General features: G+C 41.1%; 1 protein-coding gene across 2 annotated transcripts in view; it reads right to left on the reverse strand.

The window, feature by feature from the left end:
* The window catches only part of akt3a (v-akt murine thymoma viral oncogene homolog 3a), a 148,948-nt gene extending 148,419 nt beyond the window's left edge, over positions 1-529 (reverse strand). Inside the window, exon 1 of one of the 2 annotated variants that reach the window (XM_055890030.1) lies at positions 440-529. The gene's annotated coding sequence lies outside the window, so the exon portion shown is untranslated. Of the gene's footprint in view, positions 1-221; positions 312-439 lie in introns of those variants that run through there. The other variant, XM_055890029.1, reaches the window with a different exon arrangement.
* Positions 530-11,498: the final 10,969 nt, after the last annotated feature.

Genomic DNA, 11,498 nt, shown 5'->3' on the forward strand with positions numbered 1-11,498 from the left:
CAGACCACTCCACCTCCCTCCTGTCTACTGTCTCGCACTCCCAGCCTCGTTGCAGCATCAGCATCATCTTCACGTAGCAAGCACTACAAACACTCTCTGGCTAACGTTAGCTGTCAGTGGACATAGCTTCCACCATTCTTGAATACTACAAACTTCACATAAACACAGTATCAGAAGTATATTTTCAACCGTTTTGCAGGTTGTTGTCATAATTATATTACCTGGCTGGCGCGGGAAGTCGTGGGGAGAGCAATGGGTTCCCCTATCGTGCCTGTACTTTTTTAAGCTCGCGCTTTTCTTGTGCGCATGTGAATAAATGAGAGAGAAGCAACCTTGGCCGGAAACACAACGAGAGGATGAACTGTGTCGCTTCTGGAATGGCTTCAAACAATACAGAGAGGTTGTGGTGGCTGAAAAAAGCGACAGCAACTCCTCTTACCCCAGGAACCGCCCACTGGGAACCGCCGCTGGCAGGTTCTGATGCTGCAGGTTGTTGTTGACGTTCAGAAAACTCGTGACGTCACGCCCAGCCACTTCTCGGACGGCTTTCCTGGCTCTGTCTATCCCTGTCCCCGTCTGCTCTGTACGCCAGGCAGGCTGGGTGGTTGTCTGTTCCTTATTTTGCTCTCTCCTCCGTGTTTCTCTCTGCTAAGCCAACCCTCGCGAGAATCAGGTACTTTGATAAGAGCCGCATCCTTCTGTATATTTACAACACAGCCCATATCACACACACATAATGAGTTATTTATTTTCCTTTTACTATGATGCAGAGTAATCCCCAACATTTCATACAGGATTATGCAATTCCACCATTCCTGAGAGACATGTAATGTGTCGTTTAGCCTAAGGTGCATATGTTAAGTGAAAGAATATGTGAAATCATGAATGATGATCATTGCTTTGCCTGAAATATAATGTAATGTTAATATGCATTGTTAATATGCATCTGACACTCACTTGTTGGACGTAGTTAGAAAGTTGGACACATGGTTTTCACAAAGTGCGACAAAATCTGCAATTGCCATAAGTAATATAATAATATAATAGAATATTACTATAGAGCTATTATATTATATTTATCTCTGCTGTTTCTGTAGTGGAGGTTTCAGTGCCTGCATGTGAGGAGACATCATAGAGGAAGTGAAAAGAACATAATCTGATCTGATTCACATTAACAGACGATCAATCTGTTTCACCTTAACATCTGGAAATAGCTCTGTTGAAGTTCTACATTGTGTTGCACCGACAGCTGAAAACTGCTGTGTGGTTGTCTCTTTTGGTCTATTTTGCTATAGTTTACCATTGTAGCTTGTGGGGCTATTTCTAAGGTTAGAAGAGTAGTAACTATAGCTTATAGCTGATTCATTCATTCATTTATATACCAGTTTTTTATTTATTATTATTTTCTTGAAGAAGTACATTGGTTTTTGTTTTCTGTCTTTTTGTTTCATATTTAACATGTACAATAACATATTTTTCATTTGGATGTAATCCCTATTGCTGTTCTGTCTCAGTTTCATCATGATATTATAACCTTAGCTGCCTGCAGTTCATATCTGATTTCTCTCTAATACAATTCTATTCAGATTAGTGCAAACTAGTACACCAGCCACCCATGTGGTGAAAGATTGAACTGCACCCTGTTTAGAGTTAAAGTGCCAATATGTAATTTTTTGTGTGGCCCCACTAAATTCACATAGAAATGTGGGTTATAGATCTATCACTCTACTAGAAAGCAAGTTTAAGATGCGGTAGATCTGTTCTATCTGCATTATTTGTATGATTCCCATTCTTAAGTTTTGTTTTGGCTTCTTTTACGTTCGGGGTTGTACACCAGCTTCAAACAGCTAAAACAACATATTTTTGGTTATGGAAAATATATATTTCACAGCGGTTTTGATGGTACAATGTTTCTCTACACTATACCAGCTTATTTTGTCACATAACTGAAATTAGGCAAACTATTAGAATTTTAGCAACCAGGAAATGGTGGAGCGATTTCTACACAGTGCAACTTTAAGGAACACTATACATTAAGTTGCCCCTATTACTATGTAACTACACATTAATTACTGTAGTAACAACATATTAGTTACATATATATTACTATGTAAATACGTGTAAGATGGTTTAGCGGGATCAGTTATTACACAATTGAAACAAGGACTGTGTAATTCCACATCCACTTGATGAAAGTTATTCCACATGTGTAATTACTAATGTTACTGCATATTTTCTTGTTCCACTATGTAACTTATGTTTAGTAATTACACGTTTGAAAGTCACCTGTGAATTACTATGTTAGTAACACCAACCAAATTGTGACTATGTTTCATGTAATTACATTACTTTAGTAATTCCACATGTGTAATTACCTTCAGCAAGTGGATGTGGAATTACACAGTCCTTGTTCCAATTGTGTAATAACTGATACCGCTAAACCATTTACCATGTCATTACATAGTACTACTATATTGTTACTACAGTTACTACTGTGTAGAAAGTGTTACCGAGTTTAGTGATGTGTCATGCCTAAATTAGTGCCTATTATTCTGTAATAGTATGAAGGCTTGATTTAATTCATAGAGGGGATCTATAGAAAACTAAGTTAACTTAGATGATATTGTAGGTGCGTAATCTCTCATTCAATGTTTTATCAGTCTGTAATTATTTTCTCTCCTGACATTTTTCATCCATTAATAGCAATGATTCATAGATGAATAGTTACTGTCAAAAAATGTAATATATTTATATTTACAATCCACACTTGCTTGTCTTATTGGTATATTCTAAATATTTTTATTCAAACAAAGTTTCTGCTCAATCTCCTACGTAGATGAGACAGTGTAAGTTGAATGATTTGGTCCAACAATTTTGTTTTCAGGTGGTGATGATGAGCTTGATATAGGCTACAGACAGCAGCTGCTCTAGAACTCGTGTCCCAGTCAGGTACGCTAGAGGAAGCCTTGTGGGCATTGGCTCCCAGAGGCTGACTCCATCCCCTCACAACTCCACGTGAGGCCTGGGGTGTGGGGGGTCAGACTGTGGCTTAGGCCCAGGCTCCCTGACTGACCCAGATGGCAGAGGGAAGGACACAGAGGTAGTATAGGGGGCAGAGGCCTGCTGGGGCTCTGCTGTTACACAGGTGGAGCTGGAGGCGAGCGTGCCACACTGTATTGTGTGTTCACAGGGCTATGGGCTCAACAGACGCCCTCCCTCTGCCATCCGTCTGCTCAGGGGGGAGCTCAACCTGACCACCACACAGGGGCTAAGGGTGTTCCTCCCTGCACACACTTACACACAAACAGACGTGTGATGTGAACACACACACACGCACATGCACACACATGAAAATGCTGACACACACACACATACACAAACATGTTTACACACATAAATTCATAATACCTCATCCACTCAAAAGGGAATATTTTTCACACAAACACACAAATTACACCAAATTGTAAATTCTTGTTGACCTGAGATTAGTGCGTAAATGAAACATAATTCTGTTTTTATACACTTTTCTCTCTGTGCATATAGAAAGACGTTGTGCAATATTTTGGGACATGTAGCATATTTGAATTGGAGTAGAATTAGAGTATTATTGTTCAACCCTATTTGTACACTTTTTTTCCACTTTCCAATATTTTATGGATTGAACTTGAGTATGAAAACTTTCAGGAAGAATCAAACCAATGTATTTTTTTTTTCATCAATATGTTTTGTGCGAAAAGGCTCTCCAAACAACTTTTTTTCATACATACTTTCCTAACCCTAAAATGTGCTTAAATAATCTACAAGATCAGAGTATTTTTAAATCTACCAGTTGGTGCTGAAACTGAGAGGAATATACATAGAGGGCTTTCTTTCATTGATCCCTGTAACGGGTGTCTAGATCTTCCTCCTCCTCGGACGAGGAGAGGAGAGAAGGATCGGAGGACCAAAATGCAGCGGGTTGTGAATACATAATGATTTATTTACAGACGAAGACGAAACACGAAGAACACTTGAAAGGATTACAAAATAACAAAAACGAAAACGTAGACAGACCTGAACTCTGAGAACTTACATGTAACACGAAGAACGCACGAACAGGTACAGACTACAACAAACGAACGAACAAACAAACCGAAACAGTCCCGTGTGGTGCATAGACACAGACACGGAAGACAATCACCCACAAACAAACAGTGTGAACAGCCAACCTATATATGATTCTCAAACAGAGGAAAAGTCAAACACCTGTCTCTGATTGAGAACCATATAAGGCTAATTACACCTGACCTAAACATAGAAACACAAAACATAGAATGCCCACCCCAACTCACGCCCTGACCAACTAAACACATACAAAATAAACATAAAACAGGTCAGGAACGTGACAATCCCTATATTCTGACCCTGTTCTCTTAATCTATTCTATTGTGTCTGACAACAAAATTCTAATTAAAGGTACACTATATTTAAAGGGATAAATGTACTGAAGATAAATGTACTGAAAAACTCCACGGAAAATCTGTTGGCCAGCAAGTGGGAAGGTTTTCAGGGGTTGAATGACATTTATTCAAAGCGCACAATGTAGCCACACCTGCAGAGCGTGTTATGTGACTGAAAAATTTAAATCTGAATACCAAATACTGAGAAAGGAGTGCGTAAGAAAAGGAATATATTCCTAAATCGGGGATCAGGCCCTTTGTGATTAATCTGGAGTTGGAATATGTAGGCTGGAAAAGGGCATTTCCATGCAAAAGGACCCATGAACATCAACATGTGAAGTTCATAGGAGCATATCAAATGTAGTGTCAAATAAAAGCTAAGACTCTGTTTTTGAATTTTTTATTAAGACAATAAATGTTTCAACCATTTTCTATCCTAAATATTAGGAATAAGCAAATACTTTGATTTCTATTCAAACAGATGGAAATCTATGAGAAGAAGTCTTAAAAGTTATTAGAAAAACATCAGAACACTATAATGTAAAGATCCCTGCCAACTAATACTGTATCTTTAAGACATTTTCTAATTTCTCTCCCTCATGAGAAGGGAGGATAACTTCACAGAAGTAACAAGTAAAGGTAGACATACCAATTAGTTCTAGTGTTTTTGCTGGTATCTATTTAATTTTATGAGTTATTAAGTTATTCAAACATGAAATTATGTTACGATATTGGTAATAGAATTTCAGAAAAATCATTAATGGAATTATTCTAATTCAATTGGCTACAATTAGTCACAAAACACAGTTGGGTCACCTGCTAAAGTCCTCCCTTCCACTGCCAAACTGTTATGTTCAGCTCATAGGGTCACCTGCTACTGTCCTCCCTGGCATACTGTTATGTTCTGCTCATAACTGTTTTCTTTCTCTTTCTGTCATCTGGTGGTCAAAGCCCTCCCTCTCTTTCTATGCCTCTCTCTCTCCTCTCTCTCCAGTAAATGTCACCTTTCCAGGCTCTTATTGACCTGCCCATGAGCCCCCTCACTTTCCATTTCCTGTAACCAGCATCCTTACCCACTGAGCACCGACCGACACCGGACGTCCATGGACGTTGAAAAGTAGTTGAAATATGGTAATTTCGCCCTGGCCTTGATTTCAACGTCCCACAGACATCGTTTTTTGGTACGGTCCGGACTTAATTTCAATGTCCACAGATGTTTGGCCCGGACCGAATCTGAACCAATCATAGACATCTATGTTTCACAAGTTTGGAGAGCATGGTACAGTACAGTAGAGCATAGTACAGCAAAGTAAAGTTTTAACAAGTTGCGTAGAGTGTTGCTCAGTACAGTAAAGTACAGTCCTGTAATGTACTGTAGACAGTGGTGTAAAGTACTTGAGTAAAAATACTTGAAAGTACTACTTAATGAGCGGTGCTTATTAAAATAATAGCCAGGGTGTAGAATAATTCCCAAATATGCAAAGGAGGATATTGCATATTTCTACCTTTGTGCACCTTTTTAAGATACATCACCATGAAGAAAATTACATTCATATGCATAATTATGCATTTCTGTGTAGTATAGATCAGGGATCGCAATTCAGTTACCGGGTGTAAATCCACTTCACATATTGTAATTCAATAACCAAAATAGATGTTTTCAAAGTCAAGATGTCATGTCATAGCTGACAGCCAGTTATTTCAGCAGACATCTTAGAATTTTAGAGCAGATATTTTTGGAAAACGTGGTCACATAAAAAACTGAGGGAGATTTTACTAAAACTCTGTTACCAAATTTTGCATTGGCAAAGTTCTTCCAGTAAATGTGTTTTTGTAAAATAAAAACATGTTAAAGTAGTCCTTGTGCATAGAGTTGCATGGTTTGTTAAACTTTAAAATCTGTGTTTTTTGTTTGGGATACAGTACATATTAAAGTGGAAAATGTTAGTCTCAGCGCAATTACGTTTTCGTAGAATTGCCCAACACTTTATTTAGATTTTCATCTTGTCCTCTATCACTCTGGGGCCACATTTATCACTTGAATGCTGTTGTTAGCTGACCCAGAATGGACAATTCCGACCATATTTTCTCCCCTCTGAGAAAGCTCTCCTGCTGCACACCTTTAACTGTGGCTACAGCTGCTCTGCTCCCTCTGCCTGTCTGTCTGCAGCTGTCCCCCTTCTCACCGGGTCCCTCCCTCCCTCTATCCAGGGCCACATGGGCCCCAGTGACCCCTCTCTTGGACAGACATGAAAGGGCAGAGAGATAAAGCTTCTCTGGGCATGGCTGGACTGGGGCCCCTTGGCTGGCAGATCGCCTGAGCTCTATCTCTGCTGTTGTTGTGGAATGTTGAGGGGTTCAGCTGGCAGAGTGCCCTCCCACCCACAGGGAAACGGGGGTCCAGGTTGGTGAGAGCAAAGTGGGCACAGTGGGCCATAGGTCGACGTTGGGCATCGTCCCGGTGGGCCATGGCATTGGCGTGGTAATGGGACAGCAGAGTGTGTGTGTTAGAGTTTAATATTTTCCCGAGAGTCTACCAATTTTCCTTCCTGAGGAAATTGCATGAAATTACCGGGCATCCCGGTATTCCCGTTCAAACCAGAAGTGCTATTTAAAAGCATACAATACCAGCAAAAACATTTGAACATTATAATATTGTAAGTGGAGAAATATACACATGAATCTATCTTTTTATTTTTGTATTCGTTGCAATTTAATCAACTCAAAGTTCTCTCAAATTCACCACACTATTTTGTTGTTGCCCAAAGGCCGGCAGATGGTGATATTGAGCCGTTTAATCTTACCGTCCAAAGGGAACGTATGGAGCCAGCTATGCACTCGTATACCCCCTGGACCGGTTCATACATTAAACATTCTCCATTCAGACTGCAAAGGCGTCGATTACCTCCTTAACTCGATTTATTGTCGATAAAGCGGGGAAAAAACTGGAAAATATGCGTACTTTCTTTATGGAACATCATTTTCCACCACCCAATTGCTAGTCATGGATGTGGCTGTTCGTGTTCAGCCAATCAGGTTGCAGCAGTCTGTTGTTTACCCTTGGTCTGAACTTTGTATGCAATATCATGAGGTAGCATTAGCCACCCTAGCATGGTGGTGGAACATTTCGTTTTTTCCCTCCTTTTCAACATTAAATCGAGTTAAGGAGGAAATCGACGCCTTTGCAGCCTGAATGGAGAATGTTTTATGTACGAACCGGTCAACGGGGGAAACTAGTATATAGTCTGCTGCATATATTTCCTTTGGACAGTAAGATGAAATGACTCAATATTGACATCTGCTGGCCTTTGGGCTAATTTTGTTCATGTAGCGTAGATAGCCTAGGCCTATGAAACACTGTTGGCCGACTGGTAAAATATTATGAAGTCTAGTGAAAATTTGTTTTAGTCTACCTTGGACTGAAAGATGTCAGGCAGCTTGTTGGCCCTTTTCTCTCCATTTGCACCTGGTTATTGGGGGAATTTGGGAAGGTTGTGGCTGTTTTTACTTCATGATAACCCGCTTATTATGGTGACTGTCACAGGGAACATCAGATTCTCTGCTAAACAAACAAGCCTAGGTTAGCGGAGATTCAGCAGTTGATCAATTGCCCATGAATCTGACCAGTATCCCAGCGTGCTCTCGCTTTGTTAGCATAATATCATGAAACAATATTGCGAATGTCTATTTCCTGAAGCAATTTTTTGTGGGCACAGTGTATCAGCCATTTTGTGATTAGAAACAGTTCATATTTGAGCCACTGTCAGTGCCACATAATACACATTAGTGGAGATTTGAATGTGAGATGGAAATTGAGATTGGACATTGTCTACCATAACTGTGTTGAGAGGTTGTGTGTAGCCTGCACATATAGTGCCTTCGGAAAGTATTCAGACCCCTTGATTTTTCCCATGTTTTGTTACGTTACAGCCTTAGTCTAAAATGATTTAAAAATCTCATCAATCTACACACAATACCCCATCATGACAAAGCAAAAACAGGTTTTTGGATGTTTAGCAAATGTATTAAAAATAAAGAACAGAAATACCTTAAGTATTCAGATCCTTCGCTATGAGACTCGAAATTGAGCTCAGGTGCATCCTGTTTCCATGGATCCTCCTTGAAATATTTCTACAACTTGATTGGAGTCCACCTGTGGTAAATTTAATTGATTGGACATGATTTAGAAAGGCACACACCTGTCTACATAAGGTCCCACAGTTGACAGTGCATGTCAGAAAAGAAACCAAGCCATGAGGTCGAACAATTTGTCCGTAGAGCTCCGAGACAGGATTATGTTGAGGCACAGATCTGGGGGAAGGGTACCAAAACATTTCTGCAGCTTGAAGGTCCCCAAGAACACATTGGCTTCCATCATTCTTAAATGGAAGAAGTTTGGAATCACCAAGACCCTTCCTAAAGCTGGCCGCCCAGCCAAACTGATTAATCAGGGGAGAAGGGCCTTAGTCATGGAGGTGACCATGAACCCGATGGTCACTCTGACAGAGCTCCATAGATCCTCTGTGGAGATGGGAGAACCTTCCAGAAGGACAACCATCTCTGCAGCACTCCACCAATCAGGCCTTTATGTTACAGTGACCAGACGGAAGCCACTCCTCAGTAAAAGGCACATGACAGCCCTCTTGGAGTTTGCCAAAAGGCACCTAAAGACTCTCAGATCATGAGAAACAAGATTCTCTAGTCTGATGAAACCAAGATTGAACTCTTTGGCCTGACTGCCAAGCTTCACGTCTGGAGGAAACCTGCACCATCCCTACAGTGAAGCATGGTGGTGGCAGCATCATGCTGTGGGGATGTTTTTCAGGACTAGGGACTGGGAGACTAGTCAGGATTGAGGGAAATATTTGTGTTTGTGTTTGTATTTATTTTGGATCCCCATAGCTACTCTTCCTGGGGTCCAGCAAAATTAGTGCAATTTTAAAAACCTTACAATATATTCACTGTGCCCTCAGACCCCTACTCCACCACTACCACATATCTACAATACAAAATGAATGTGTACACGTGTGTATATTGCGTATGTTGTTGTGTGTGTGTGTATGCATGTGTCTGTTTTTTAAATCAAATTTTACTGCTTGCATCAGTTTCTTGATATGGAATAAAGTTCCATATAGTCATGGCTCTATGTAGTACTGTGTGCCTCCCATAGTCTGTTCTGGACTTGGGGACTGTGAAGAGACCTCTTGTGGCATGTCTTGTGGGGTATGCATGGGTGTCCGAGCTGTGCGCCAGTAGTTCAAACAGACAGCTCAGTGCATTCAACATGTCAATACCTCTCATAAATACAAGTAATGATGAAGTCAATCTCTCCTCCACTTTAAGCCAGGAGAGATTGACATGCATATTATTAATGTTAGCTCTCTGTGTACATCCAAGGGCCAGCCGTGCTGCCCAGTTCTGAGCCAATTGCAATTTTCCTAAGTCCCTTTTTATGGAACCTGACCACATGACTGAACAGTAGTCCAGGTGCGACAAAACTAGGGCCTGTAGGACCTGCCTTGTTGATAGTGCTGTTAAGAAGGTAGAGCAGTGCGTTATTATGGACAGACTACTCCCCATCTTACCTACTGTTGTATCAATATGTTTTGACCATGACAACTTGCTCAATTTCCACATTATTTATTACAATATTTAGTTGAGGTTTAGGGTTTAGTGAATGATTTGTCCCAAATACAATGCTTTTAGTTTTAGAAATATTTAGGACAAGTGGCGACCCATCTTTTAGGGCAGGTGGTGCAGTTTTGCCTGTTTTGCATATTATTTTGGCATGGGGAACACCACGTCACCGCCAAGTCTAAGAGTAGAGCTAGAAAGTTCTAGCCCCTTGGGTGCTGTCATAGAGTTACATTAGAAGTGCCCATCCAAGAAGGCTCAAGGTCATTGGCCACAGATAAAATTATGTTGAATCACGTTATACAGTATGTACAGTAGCTTTGATTGTCAACATCATACTTGGGCCTCCCGGGTGGCGCAGTGGTCTAGGGCACTGCATCGCAGTGCTAACTGCGCCACCAGAGTCTCTGGGTTCGCGCCCAGGCTCTGTTGCAGCCGGCCGCGACCGGGAGGTCCGTGGGGCGGCGCACAATTGGCATAGCGTCGTCCGGGGTAGGGAGGGTTTGGCCGGTAGGGATATCCTTGTCTCATCGCGCTCCAGCGACTCCTGTGGCGGGCCGGGCGCAGTGCGCGCCAGCCAAGGGGGCCAGGTACACGGTGTTTCCTCCGACACATTGGTGCGGCTGGCTTCCGGGTTGGAGGCGCGCTGTGTTAAGAAGCAGTACGGCTGGTTGGGTTGTGCTTCGGAGGACGCATGGCTTTCGCCCTTCGTCTCTCCCGAGCCCTTACAGGAGTGGTAGCGATGAGACAAGGTAGTAATTACTAGCGATTGGATACCACGAAAATTGGGAGAAAATGGGATAAAAATTAAAAATAATTTTTTTTTAAAATAAATAAAAAAAACATCATACTTTCAAAATCTGAGCTAGCAGTCATCATTATCAATCAAGTCGACAATCTACTGGCAAATCCTTTTTAATCCTTGTCATATGAAGAGAAATAATGAAGAGAAATTATAGATAAAACCTATCGGTGCTCATCGTCCATTGGACATAAACATTACACAACAAGTTGGAAATCGCAAATTCAACAATGAGTGGTTTGGAAGAAATCAGTGACAGTGGCAACTGCAATGCAAGCATTGCATAGCAATCACTAGCCTGCTATTCAGTGGAGTGGCTGTGTGGTCCCAAATCTGTGCTTAAGGGGCTCTTTTCCAAGTTTAAAATGATAAACATTCAACTGTTAACTCGGAACTGCGAAAACTTGACATCAGTGAGTTCAAGACAACTGGAAAGTCGGGAATAAATGAGCTCCGACTTGGAAAATACGTTTTGAATGGTCATCCAACTTGGAATTATAAATCCGGCCTCTTTCTAGAGCTACGACCTGAAGATCAATGATGTCATCATGATTCAACCTTGTTTTTTTCTGAGTTCCCAGTTGTCTTGAAACCACCATAAATCCAGAGAATGTCAGACTTTG

The sequence above is a fragment of the Salvelinus fontinalis genome, chromosome 30 (assembly GCF_029448725.1).
Source record: "Salvelinus fontinalis isolate EN_2023a chromosome 30, ASM2944872v1, whole genome shotgun sequence".
Taxonomy (NCBI): domain Eukaryota; kingdom Metazoa; phylum Chordata; class Actinopteri; order Salmoniformes; family Salmonidae; genus Salvelinus; species Salvelinus fontinalis.